Source organism: Rhipicephalus sanguineus, chromosome 9 (genome assembly GCF_013339695.2).
Source record: "Rhipicephalus sanguineus isolate Rsan-2018 chromosome 9, BIME_Rsan_1.4, whole genome shotgun sequence".
NCBI classification, from domain to species: domain Eukaryota; kingdom Metazoa; phylum Arthropoda; class Arachnida; order Ixodida; family Ixodidae; genus Rhipicephalus; species Rhipicephalus sanguineus.
Window position 1 is genome coordinate 84,208,815 of NC_051184.2, and position 14,270 is coordinate 84,223,084.

At 49.4% G+C, this 14,270-nt stretch overlaps 1 protein-coding gene and 1 long non-coding RNA gene across 7 annotated transcripts in view; both read right to left on the bottom strand.

Annotated features, from left to right (window-relative positions):
- LOC119405970 (uncharacterized) overlaps positions 1-4,350 on the bottom strand; it is an 88,479-nt gene extending 84,129 nt beyond the window's left edge. For all 3 annotated transcript variants that reach the window (XR_007417560.1, XR_007417561.1, XR_005186484.2), the window contains exon 1: positions 4,201-4,350. This is a non-coding gene — a long non-coding RNA (uncharacterized LOC119405970). The remainder of the gene's footprint in view (positions 1-4,200) is intronic.
- Positions 1-14,270, bottom strand: part of LOC119405969 (uncharacterized) — a 326,987-nt gene that overhangs the window by 239,738 nt on the left and 72,979 nt on the right. The window lies entirely within an intron of this gene.

Consider the following 14,270-nt stretch of genomic DNA (forward strand, 5'->3'; position numbering starts at 1 on the left):
TATTGATTGTGACTCTTGCTGTCCAGACTTCAGACAGCGTTATTAGAAGGCCTCAGGTGGTACGGATTTCGGGGCCTTCCCAAGCAGTCCGAACAATCTTCAACTTGGCGGCGAACAGCCCCCTGGCAATGAAATAGGCGGCTCCAGTATCGACGAGAGCTGTGACGCTGTGGCCGTCGATAAGAACGTCGATGTTTGTAGTTCGTCCTGTTGCGTTACGGTTACGTCGTGACGTCGGGTCACGGCTACGTCGGTTTGTACCGCTCCTTCCATATCGCGTCATCGGATTTTCTTCGGTGAGCAAGGTTTCGTCTTCTGGAGTCTGTCTGGTTCGCGTCGTGCTCTGAAGGTTTCATCGCGGCGTCGTTGTCGTTGGCGGAGGATCTTCGGTAGTTCATCGTACAGCAACCGCAATCCATCAGTTTCTGCCCTTAGTTATCAGGGCTCGCGGAATTAATGGCCCCGGTTAGGTCCGCTGTACTGCAGTCGTCGCTGAGGGGACCGGTAGCGTCCAGGCGACGGCGAAGGCGACCTTACGGGAGAGTGGTGGCCAAGTAGTCGGCGATGGCACGTGGCAGCTCACCACACTGTGGCGGCGGTGCGTTGACGGCGAAGCCACGTAGGCCAATCAGGCGGTACTGGCAGCGGCGGTAGGTGTGGCTGGCTTCCCCGCAGTGGTAGCAGGGCGGGCGGCTGCCAGGGGCACGCCAAACGTCGGTCTTTCGAGGGTCGTAGCGGTGGCCTACAGGGGGGCGGGATGGCGTCGGAACTGCGACGGGATGGCGACGAAACTGCCATGACGCGGGGCTTTGGTGATTGCGCGGAGTGGTGAAAGCATGGCGTGCAACGGCAGCACAGCTCATGGCTTCCGGCTCAAGCTGAGGTGCTACAGCAACTCCCAGCCAATGCTAAAATCCTCCGCGAACGACGTCGGCTATAGGATGCACCTGGCGTTGCGACGCAGGAAACATATTTAGCAGCTCGTCATTCACAACCGCCCTGATCGTCTCAGGTCGTCGGTGCCCAGCGCATGTGCTTCCCCGTACTTCGTCTTCGGTATGCGGCGGTTCTATTGCCTTGTACGCATTTCTAGGGCCTTTTCAATCGTTGTGGCCTCCGAAATGAACTCCGTGGCTGTCTTTGGCGGGTCGCGTACAAGTCCAGCAAAGTGCTTTTGCTTGACTCCCCGCATCAGGACAGGGAGCTTCTTCTCCTCAGACATGGCGGAGTATATGAGAACGTCGGTGTATATCCCGACGTTCTCACCGCAGCGCCTGGGCGCTTTGGTGCGCACCGGTACGATTTGATGATGATGGCATTAGTATTTTTTTTTTATTGCGATAGCAATTATATGGACAGTCTCTACGGGTTTTGGCCGTCGCCAGCGCCGTCATGTCCTTCTGGTATGAAGTCCAAATTGATAAGATCCATCCGCGCATTGTATGTTCTACCCCGGGTAAAAGCGCGCGAGCGGGGGCGACGAACGCGGCCGAGGCAGAGATCAAACAAGCCGGCCCATTTCCGTCGCTCGGAGGGTGCATGCGATAGCATCACCCCGCTCAGGAGGCCAGCCGTCGAAGCAGACAGGAAACGCCCCGTCCATCTTTAACGACTATGAAAAGACTCGAGGTGCGAGGCGGGAGGGCAGCCACTTTGACCTTTGAAACTGAGGGCGCGGTCGCGATCGCTGGCGCGCGCGCTATCTTGAAAGGCATCACAGCGGGCGGCTCGTATACCCTTCTACGTGCTGCGCTCTCAACGCGAAGTGACTATGCGGAAAGCACCTCTCCCTGGAGTGGCCGTATTCTCCTAAACCGCGTTCTGTAGTTACGCGAAATCGGATACAAAACAGTTAGCTGCCAGCCTCACTTCGTGTGACACTACAGTTTGTTGTTATCGCATTCATTGCTTCGCCCTTGCGATGAAACTGTGACTTTTATCTGGACGCTCATAGACGCCGCTTGTAACGGGAGTTGAACTTCCGAAATAGTTTTTCCTCCGTGCCTTGTGCGTCAACGTTTGAATGTAAAACAATGTAGAGAAAGCCCCGGTCGCGGAACAACGCTTTTTGTGCAGCGCTCTAATGCAGATTTCGATAACAGCGTCTTCCAGCACTGGCATTCCGAACTCCTACTCTCGCGGTTCCCGCAAGTGTGCAATGCGCCAACCTCGTACTGTCAACTGATACGCTTTATAAGAGTGCAAGAACGCAGAAATACAGCTGTATGACGGTGGCGGGTCCACCTATTATGTGGGATTTAATGATAGTGCATTTTTAGTATATGTGTACTACGCTTCGTCAGTGACTCCATAGAAGCCTTTTTTGGTAATTCCCTAGAAACATTTGCCGAACTCGCTCTAGCATTCATCCGTCTAAAGTGGCTCTGCGACAGCCGTCTGATCGTCACACAGCGGTCTCCGCTTGCCCTCTTGCCATGAGTAATCACGGCCGCGCTCTAGAAGAGACACGACGCGTCCCTCACCTCTCCGCTATTGCGGCCTCGGTGTAACATTTTACAGCGCAACTGCCTAGTGCAAGGATGAAGGAGTACATGTAGGTAAGACTTAGGGTGGCAACAACTCCGGCACAACCGTTGTGTTTTGCCGGAGTTGTGTTCTGCCGGCAACAACTCCGGCAGAACCAATGAAGACACGCACTATAGCAGACGTCTTGAATATAATATCAGAAATCTTTTATTTCTGCAGTTTCACGCGCGTGACTATGTTGCACGTCACGTTTGCATCATATTTACGCGTCACCTTAAGAAGAAGCGGCGTCCACGTCAACGGCTTCGCCCCAATTTAGCGCTCACTTCGACAAGAGGTGTCAACACCCTGCTCCTTGGGGAGTCGCACTGATCTTGAGGCACCCTCTTTGAGACAGACATGCCTTGCCATCAAGCGCCGTTGTATCGAATGGCAAGTTGGCGGCGCTTTGAAACTGAGGATTTGAAAAAGCGTGCACCACACTACGCTTTTTGCAGGTACTTAGGTTTTGTATCTTCTGCACGTGACCTAGCTTACATTGGCAGTCACGTAAGCGCGTTTGCGCTAGATGTGCGGTGCGATTGCTGTAGTCATCTTTACTCAGACGTAATACACATTCTCGAATATGCCTGGTCAACCAATCGCGTTATTCCGTTGTATCAGAATGTAAGAGATCGAACTTACGACTTCTTCAGCTGCCCTTTGGACTCACACGCCTGTCGTACGTTCCAAAAAGCAACACTGGCAGCCCGAGGAACGTCGGCGCACCCAGAAGCGCGAGTTTTCTCGGCGCTGTAAAGTTAACGCCACCGACGTCGATCACGCAAGTGAAGCCAAACGGACACGCCACGCATAGCCGTCGAATGCTTCCCCACCTTCGCTGGTCTTCCCTCTTTACAAACAACCTGAAGGGCTCTGAATTGTTTAAATAATTCACACGCCGAGGGGTAGCGACCAACCAGCCACGCTGTTCTGGCTATCCCGCCAGTTTCTCCCGTTACGCTCTCCTTGTGCGAATTGAAAGGTCGGAGCAACGACGCTCAGCCGGAGCCAATCACAGAGGTCACGCACGTGATTGACTCCGGCTGTGTGCATGCAGTGGGACACTAAATTTTAAGCGGGTGTTTTACAATCTGCGAATACCGGTCACAAATAAAAACGCTAACACACGCTTAGGATTACGCTTTAGGATTATCAGATACAAGGCTACCCTTTAAAGCGTGAAGGCCACAAACAAAAATTTTGCAGTCAGTTGGCCTTGACTGTGCACGCAGATCTACATACGCGGGTGTAGCTGCATTTCACTCTCGTCGAAATGCGTTTGCCGTGGCTGTAAATCGAATGCGTGCCCTCATGCCCCGCAGCGCTACACATGGCCAGCTAAATTACCGTGGCGGGTATGAGAGGGCATAGAGGTGACTTGAAACCACTGTTGGCCGTTGGTATGTGGCCTAAAATGGCGGACGCCAGCGCCTGGGGAACTCGCTACATCTTTCTGGTCCGACAAACCCTTTGACTCCTATGTCAAATACGGTGTTGCCTAAGAATGTAGGCAACTATGGTAATACGGGACTGAGTGACAAATAATTATCAAAATGATCTAGGGAACATCAGTGAAAAGAAGACATGCTGATGATTTACCAATCTATGGTATGCACCAATAAATTCTTAAACGATATTACACGCAGTACTACGTATTAAAAATGTACGTACCGCTAATAAACCTGTCCAGTTAGTCTTATAACTTGCTACAAGAATCGGAGGAGTACTGCCGAAGCCACCGGCAGCGGGGCCTACAAGAAATGGTAGAATGAAGACGAACATGATTTGTGTGTCATATAGCTTTCGGCGTCAACTGAAGCATCAACACCCCACTTTTAGAGTGAGCAGGAGCATTTGGTCCATTTATAATCAGAATCCTACCGGAAAATTATGACGTTGACCTTGCCGCAAAAATGGCTTTAGTACTGCTAGGGGCGCATTGTTCTGGCCTATTTGAAATGTTACTTTACAGAGAGAAGAGCAGAATAAATAATTAGCGCTGCTACTGAATAATGGTTTGCAACACTATTTCTAGACGTCACTACGAATACTGACGCCTGAAAAGACGTCAGTAGTGGTCATTAGTACAGCTCAGCCTTAGCTGTCCTTTGGCTTCAAGTAGTGTTGAACAAGGAGTTTCCAAACCCATGATCAGCTACAAATACCTTGGTAGTGAGAATGAACTTTCGCAAGCATTCCTCTGCGTTTAGCTCGCGCTCAATGCGCACTTAAAAAAAATAACAACATTATTCTTAATTGCCAACGGAGCTAGGACTTCCAAACAGATTGTTCATTGTGCGTCAGGCAGCTTAAAAGTCAATCTGACAGCCTTTATTCTAGTGCGTTGCGGCACAAGCAAAGCACTAATATATTGAACGATCACTACAAACTCGCCCGTTCACCACTAAAATATTGTTCCCGTGACTTCCTTAACGTTTCAACGCTATGCCTCAGATTGGTTGTCGCATAGTATTTCACATGTCGCAGAGTTCGCTGGAAATGCCCTAAGACTGTTTGAACCAACAAAGCAGCAATACTTGGCTGATCAACATTCTCTGGGGATAATGGATCAGCAGCCTCTGAAGCTACCAAGTGTACTAGAATTTCTACAAAGGATCTGTTGCGACTTTATTCGTGGGACGGAACTTTTGAACAATTAGTACTATTCACCTCTATCCAGTGAAGAGACTTTCCCAGTAGACCTAAGTCTGCCGTCGTGCCAAGTGCAAAGGTGAAGTTTTACTTTTAATTGTACATAGCCACCACGCCACTATTTTTTTCGCTTTTTTTCGCTGCAGTGGTAGCGGCTGTTTGTGAGCCTCAGGGCCACGGGCTCATGCGCGTTCCGCTATCTCAGCAAGCAACCAGCCACAGCCGTTCTTCATTCTTGGTTGAACAAATCTTTCCCCTCGAGTTCGGCGGACCACAAACGCGCTTGCGGCAATACGCAACCTCTACTTCTACACTTGACTGTCCTATGGAGAACACTGATGGAAGTAAACTTTGAGGGATGATTTTTTTGGTTTGCACAAACTGATGAAAAGTACTGATGAAAAGAGCTGGAAATGAGGCCGAGGAAGGTATAGGAGACATGTAGTTCTACTGTTTTAAGTGTATCGTAGTAATTATCATACAGCCTCGCAGAAAGTAAAGCGGACGAAAAGACAACTTGCCGCCGGCAGGGACCGAAACAGCAACCTTCGGATTACCCCGTCCACATTATCGGGTATTTCAGTGCATGAAACCTGGGAGTGTTGTTCAGCATAACTCATAGCCATGGCGGCGAGAGCGGAACACTTTGTTTTTGCAAGATGTCATGTAGCACGTGAACTCTTAACGAGTGTACAGCTGACCAATAAGCCATCGCACACTACCTGAAGGCGTGAAGACTGCCGGAACTAGACCCTCGCTGTGAATCAATCAAGAAAGACAATTTTGGGAACTCCCCTATTGCAAAACCAACGCCTCCTCTATTTTTTCAATACCAGTGCAAACGCTCGCTCCTCAATGGTAACCGTTGGTCGGCCTTAGTTCAAGGAGTGATCGTGATGCGACGCCACGTAAAGGGTATGACTAGAGCGCAGCTGGCATTGAGGCACCCTAGGTACGACTGCTTGCGCACCGCCTGCGTCACACTAGCGTCTGAGCGCGTTTCCATGGAGATGCAGCATACGCGCCGTCCCTCTACTATATTGTGCATCTGTCAGATTTGTTCCTTCGTACTCCTTCCTTTGTGGCTGATAACAATAGAGAATTTTAGTTTCGCGTACGCAAGAGCGTTGCGTACGTAGCGAAATTGGAGGTCTGCAGCGCGCATGCGCAGTACGTAACAGAACGCTACGGTGTTGCGTGCGTACGGACGCATCTTCGGTTTGAGTGCGGGTGTTGCGGGTGCTTGCGGAGTGGTCTCACGAGATCCCGCTGCTGTCGCAAGTGGCTTGAAAATTGGCGGCTGCCTAGAACGGTGAGGCGAATGCGGCAAGTGGTTCCAGTTGGCGGCTGTACTTTTCGGTGCCATTAGACGTACTTGAACTGGTACTTGAAGTACGACGAACCAACTCGCCCAATCTCCAACACTTGTGGACTCCATTAGACGTGCCCTTGCTCCGCGAGGTGCTAGCGGAAAATCCTTTTTGTGATTTTTCACAATGGCGTCAGATGGCGAGAAACTTGCAGGTAAGCACGGGGAAAACGGTCACCGCCAGGACAGCACGCGAGCGCATCGACCTCCTGATTTCACAATACGCTTCAGATGATCGCACTAACCTCAGAAATTAAGCTTAATTTAATTATTTCCTCGTACACAATACCATGGTACCTACTGCCGGGATTTATATTTCCTTGGTTTACTTTCCTCAAGAGATCCGAAACGGGTAACGAGCAGAGCGAACCCGATTACATGCTTCAGGAGATGCTCAATTTGGCGCGGGAATTTGCTGATAAGGTGCTGGTGCGCAAAAAAGCTCCTCTTCGGGTACGGGTAGCACGACGCCTTGCCACGAAAACCAGAGACGCTGCAGCTGCGAGGTATGAAGTTACGACCTCAAACAGCATAGGGCCTCATAAGTTTGTCGACATCGGCGGTTACTCGAGACGTTTTGTGCAACATCGGAATCGGGATGCATATTTTGTCTCCAAGAGGTTATGAGGCGACGTTTTGTATCCATATTTGCATTGACTTTTTGCAGGGGTCATCTTAAAATCACCACTGGCACTGTTTTCAGAAATAACGGGCGATATGCTGGACGACGAAGCGTCAGGGAGCACTGTCACCAACGAGAATACGCCGCCTGCTTCGGTAGAGCCAACAAGCTCAGCAGCGTCCGGGGCTGGTACATATGAGTTTGCTCCATGCCGAAACGCGACTACACGCAGTGAGCGAGTACAAGGTAGGTAGTGTCAAGTTTGTCATAAGGGGTGCTCAAACCTTCCATCACTCGCGCATTTCGTATTTGTTTATATTTTCTTGTTTGTTTCACCCCCCCCCTCCCCACCGGAATCATTCAACAGGAAAAAAAAGTAATGCTAGATGCATAACTTACTGCGAGAGGGCGAACTTTCAAGCTGTGAGACCAAAGTATTCCAGAGCATATCACGCGGTATATTGTTATTATATCGCTATTTATTTAGAGCATCTACATCTGATATAGGAGACCACAAAGTGTATACTCACGGATTCAAACGAGCCATGAAATTATTTAGTGTAACGACTGGCATTTGCAACTGCTGGAGATAACCACGTCATGTCGCAACAAATCTTGTCTGTAAAGATAACCTTGGCTCTGTTCTTCGGGTTCGAGTCGAAATTACGCTGATATGACCCGAACGGAAAACGGCGGAGACCAAAGTATGTGCGTTACATAGCCCTAAATTGTCCTGTCACAATCCGTGAGTACTGTACATTGTCACAAACGTGCCCCCTTTACTAAAATTTTGCAATTCCAATTTTGTTCCCAGGAAAGCGCAAGCAAGACCACATTGATTACGATTCCTTGCGAGAGCTGATGGCGCATGACATGGCCATTAAAGAAAAATTGTTCAAATTAAAAACAAGGTGGGTTGCTCTAGAAGAAAGTCGGCTGGCGTAGGAGAGAGAACATGCGCTGATGGAGGCGCGAATGAGATAAGAAAAAGAAAAGGATGCCGCTCTGTAGTGCGGGGCCGAGATCTGCACCGGCGGCCTTCTTGGCGTGAGGAGAAGCTTTGCAGCCGGCGCCAGCACATAGCGCTTCAGCGACGTGTGGACCTCGCACGTAACCAGAGTAGCTCTAAGATTGTGCATAAACGTCAGCAGCTATGCATGCGCGGTGGAGGAGGTCACTTGAGGGCGTAAACGAAACCAACGCCTGAACGGCAGCAGATGTGCCAGGCTGACGCAAAACATCCTCGCCAAGAGAGCTTGAAGCTGAGGTGCTGTCATCTTCGGACTCATAGCTCGTTCTCACTAAATTCAGGTGCAGTTGCAAGATAGTTTCTCGCGGCGCGCGTTTCTCATGGCGCAGGTGCGCACCCATGCGCGCGTGAGGATGACGCCATAGGAGCGACTAGCGACACGGGATGCGGCCCTGTGTCTGACATAAAAATAGAAGCGAAACCGAAGCTGCTGGAAACTGGCTTAGAAGGCCACGTCCACACTTTATACATGGCGGACCTCCAGAAAAAAGTCACAGTTTCGCCGCAAGGGCGAAGCAATGAATGCGATAGCAAGAAACTAATGCTATACGAAGTGAGGCCCGCCAATAGATACTCTCAGCTTGAACAGCGCTCCTGTTGCAAAGGCGGCCGAAGCAGCGAACGAAACTAGCGTGCTTCAAGTGTCGAGCTGTGACACTTGATAGTTCGCGCTCATCGTCTGTTTGTTCGTTTAGCGGCGTCCCTTGCTCGAGTGACTTTCGTACGCTCCGTAAAATGAGCGCGGACACCACGGTGAAACCTTGAAACAACCCTCTTCCCCTCACCACCAGAAAACCGCGCGAGCAGACAGCGGAAGGGCAAGGTTCTCCTTGCGCAAATATAAGAAGCGAGCGAGCTCGCAGACGACTTTTAAATGCGCCCGTCGTGCTCCTAGCGCCATCTCGCTGGTAATGAAGAAACGCTTATAAGCGCCGGCCGTCTCTGAGTCCGTCCAGCGGTAAAGGGTATGTATATAACGCTCGCCGTTAGCTACGCGGAGGATCTGCGTTTCGTGGCGTAGCGGTTAGCGCCACTCGCTGCGGAGCAAGAGGTCCCTGGTTCGATTCCGCGCTTCGGAAGCATTTTTCTGAATTATTTTTCTTTGGGCCTTTTATATATATATATAAATACTTATACATATACGGTGCATGACGGAGACGGCAAAATTCAGCCGAGACTGTCCATATAATTGCTATCGCAATAATAATTTTTGCTACAATAAATATTCCTCGACTTAAAACAGCAGCTCTCTAGTGAATAGTTGGCATAAATTTCGGGCAGCTGTTACCGCTGAACACTGTCGGATTGCGCTGGGACCGTAATGTGATGTTTGACTTGCAAAAGGTATTTTGATTGCACAGCTTTCATGTCACTGAAGCATAACCACCAGCGCCGCGCATTTCTATCAAGTTCGTCAGTCAAGCGCATTTTCCTAAGAACGCACGCACCTTGGCTCGATCAAAGGTCTGTCAAAAGTCACGATGTTGCCAAAGCGGGCAAATTCAAATTGATTCTGAAAGTTCAGTAGCCGGACTAACTAGTAGGAGGGTATAGGTCCACGAGAAGCAAATTCAACATGCCAAAATCGATGATTCAAAGCATCGATCACCGGTGATCAATTTCAATAGGCGTGTTAACAAAAGATTTAGGAATTCCATACCAAGCATGAAGTCTCTCGAGCAGTGCTGTAGGACTGCGAAGCGCACGGCATAAGTCAGCAATGGTGACTCTGGCCGTGCAGATTCCCGCTGGCGTTGGTAGGTGACCTCCAGTTCACTACTGAAACGTTCCGTATGCCATTCCAATAATTCCATATGTTTTCATGCGGAATCCATATGTTTTCCGTATATTTTCCATATGTTTTCCATTTGAATCTTACGGAAAGACACGGAATTATTGGAATGGCATACGGAACGTTTCAGTAGGGTTGTCCGGCTTTCGGGGCCTTGCCGGGCGGTCTTGACTTTTTTGAACTTCGTGGTGAACGCTCCACTGATGACATAATAATATTTTCCGATTGTTGACCAGAGTGACCAGGCTGTGGCCGTCAGTGAGCACGCCGGCATTGGCAGTTCGTCGTCTTGCGCAACGGTTAGATCGCTGCATCGGAACAAGGCGGCGTCGGTTCGTTCCGCTACGTGACATTATCATCTACCGGTGGCGAAGGTTCGTGTTCACAATGCGCCGCTTGGCTGGCAGATTCTTCGTATAATTTCGTCCAAGCGTTGTCGTTGGCTGTTAAGGATCTTCATTGTTGTGACGAGAAGCAGCCGCCCCTGCATCGGTTGCTGCGTTTACTTTTCTGAATCCAGGTTAGGCGACGTAGCGGCCTCGCGATGGTAATCGGAAAGGTCGTGGGGGCGTCCTCTGCGCTGCTGCGAGGTTGAAGCCAACGTCACGCTCCGAACGTGTCGTTCTTCACGCTCCGAACGTGCTGATTTGATGGCGAAGCCGCGTAGTCCATTGTGCCTGCGTTGCAGCGATGGTAGACATTGTCCACGACCCGCAGTGTTAGCAGAGCGGGCGGCGGTCAGGCGCTGTCCCAGGGGCATAACGCTGGTTAGCAAGGGGCTGGCAGGGCGTCGGTTGGCGGCGGCGGTGTCGGGCGACGAAACTGCAGTGGTGCGCCGTCTTCGCGTGGGCGTGGAGGAGCGTGAAGGGCGAATACAGCAGCGTAGCTAAGAGCTTGCAGGTGCGGCTGTGCTGGCTCAGGCTTGTGTGCTGTCCTGATGTATGGTATCCTGGCGTGCATGGTATCCTCACGCATGATGTAAGCAATGAAGTCCACCTAATGATGCGCTGAATGTAAGAATTTTCGTTGCTCATCTTGCACAATAAATTATATGCTCTGCCGCCGGTCGTCCGCTCCCAGAACTTGAACATCCCCGTAGCTCGTCGTAGCGATGCGGCGATTTTCTTGCTTAGCGCGGATTTGTAGAGCCTTTTTGACTGTTTTGGCGACCGAAACGAGTCCCGAGGCCGTCTTAGGCGGTTTACGCACAAGTCCGAAAAAAGGTTCTTCATTCACGTGCCGCATTAGGAAGCGAACCACATTTTTTTCGGACATGAAGGGGTTGGCACGGCGGATAAGGCCACTCATTTCTTCAGCGTAGAGGCCATGTCCTAACAGATCATTAAAGGGAGAAATAGACGTGGCGACCTCGTCGTATCCTTCTAGCCACCTTCCGGTTCTTCACATGGTGATCCACGAAATGTCGGTGGCTCCCATGGTTGGAGTAATAGCATATATGTTCTCATGGTTGCATTAGTAGCATAGATGTGGACGCCATAGGAGCTGTCATCGTCGCTGATGTGGTGTTCACGAGAAGCGTATAGTTCTGTCGGGTGGCATTACGTATTTTGGTGGCACTGTTTGCTGTCTGAGGATAACTCGATCATCCGCAATGCCTTTGCTGTCTTGCTGAATTGGGCTGGGATCCTCGCTGCTAGATGGCGTCCGGAACATCAAGGAGTCAGCATCTCCACCAAATTTCACGTGGTTGTGATGTTAATGAAGGATCCAGAAGGGCTCTGTAATACGTAACTCATTATTGGGCGAACTTGCGCCTGGAAAATGAATGGTCAAATACAAGTAATTCAGACTGTACACTGATGGCAGCGACAAAATCGTCGGCCGTCGAGGAATGTCATCAGCGGTAAGGCGCGTTGCCTTTTAAAACGGGTCATTTTTGGCTCGTTATATCCTTATCATTGTTGGCCACGCTACATCCAGAATAAAATCTTGTGTTCGCGTTTCGCGCTCAAGCTTATCACAACAATCCAAAATACGTAGGAATGTTCAACATTCCGAGGCGGTGGGCTAGGCAGTAATTATGCTTGTCAAAGGGTCGGGTACACCAAAATAGAACAAGAAGTGTTCTTGCCAATATGCAGAAGGTCTACTGGCAGACTGGCTTCACCGCGAGTAGTCTAGAGAAAAGAGGATAGAGGAAGGAGAAAGCATTACGTGACGCAGCCTGCCTAGACAAGCCAAACTGTTTCGAAGCCAACAGTATCGGCCAAACGCGTGACCTTTTGCGGTGAGATCACGTAATAAAAGAGAATTCCCGATACCTCGGCGTACGGTGCCCGGTAGTTATTAATTCATGGGCGCTCGCTCGGTGCAGTTCGGCCGCCTCATGTAGGTGGTTCAATAACAGGACGCCCCCGGAGTTCTAAAAACTACCGGCCGCTCCGACGTTTTGATCACGTGTCAGGCCCGCGCAGTGTGCTTCAATGGCATGGCGCAATGCTCTTTTTTAAAGACGATAGTCTTCCTTGGGGAACTTAGAGGCAGAAATTGTCTGTCTTTCTGTTTGTCTGTCTGCCACCCGATTCAGCCACGCGGTCAAGTTTAACCACTTTCAGAACGCCCAGCCATTTTGCACTGGTATCGCCGTTCATTCGTGTGAACACTGTCGATCAAAAAGCAAATGTTACGCATACCAGAGGCGCAACGTCAATACATAATTATTAGGTCGTGTGTTCCTTTACTAGAAAATATATAGATACGTAATTCTAAAGACCCTAGTATTTCTTGCGGTGCGCTGAAAATGCTAGTGTTTTTCTGGGCTGCGCTGCAAATGCGACGCTAAGAGCCATAGAGGAGGAGGACTCATGTAGTACGGCAACCAGAAGACTGTCGTCCTTCGACGACATTTGCAGCGAAGCACGCAGATGCACGGCCAATTTTTCTCCCTCTATGTGAAACAGCCTTGATCGCACCAAATGGCCTGTAACTCGGCAGCCTTACAGTATGTGATAGGAACGTTAAGCTTTTTCAGCGGCTGATTCTGTTGGTACTTGTCAACACTACGACACTGAAAAGAAATAGTCATCGTTCTCTTCGCCAATTGCCTCCCTATAGCGCACACGAGAGATCTCTTCTTGCGCAAACAATCATAAAACGTCGACAGCGCTCAAGCTGATAAATATTCCGTTGTTTGTAACGTGGTTAAGCCCTTTCGGAGGAACACAACGCGGCGCTCCAAACCTCCTCTATGCTTTTGGCATGGCTGTTTTACTCATGCATTCAATGCGTCCTTTTTTGCTGCTTTTCTATACTTCATCCGTAGGAGAGCGTACAAAAAGTTTTTTTATTAACATGTCTTTTTTCCTTAGTCGTTTCCAGGCCATCTGTCTCCATGATAAATATTTCTGCCGAGGGATAGCTTGGTGTTACCTCTAGTTAATCAGTTTCAGAGCGTAAGGAAGTTTTTTACATATCTTCATGACACTCTGGCGAGAAACGCAAAGTTGAGTTTTTATGGCAGATTATACTATTACGATCACGATTGTACCATTTTCACTGTGAACTCTGTTATAATAACTATGAAAACACAGAAAATTGAAGGGCCGTTACCCCTTTGATTTTGCCTCATTAGCCGTTAACGGCATCGGAAACCATGGAGAGAGTTTGATAGCGGTTTGTGTAGAGATCTTTATCACAGTTCATAAAAGGGCAAGATGAAATACAACGTACACAAGCAGCATTCCACAATCAGATCGCTGGCTTTCCGTCAAAAAAAAAAGCGGGCTTGACATTTCGTCGGTGCGTACGTCATTAACTCTTTCCCGACAGCGCCTATAGAACTTGGTCACCGGTGATCCGATCGCGCCGAGCGAGTATTTAATAATTCGGGCGCTCCCATCAATAGTCGCGATATATAGCAAATTCTGTGTGCAATAATGTCTCGCTTTCTGCGTAGTAGTTTTGTGCACGTTATGCACAAAACTACTCAAAGTACGCAAAGGCGTCGATTCATGACGTAGCGATTAGTTGAAAAACAAAACAATGAAAAAGCAGCTCCTCGGCAACTACTTTACATCAAATTAGGTCTCACAATCTGGGGATCGGCCGAATTTGTTTTTTTTTTAATTTTAGTCGTTTCAGGCATTTCTGGTGTGTTTTCTGCTTCGCCTATGCCTGTGACCAGCTGCGTGCGATCTGAGTATGTCGATACGAAGTCGACAATAACACGTCTGCCATCCATGTCCACTGGTGTTACTAAGTGACCTTTACTGCTTTCTTTTCATTGAAATTTGCATTGTCCTTTAAAGGTTAGTGC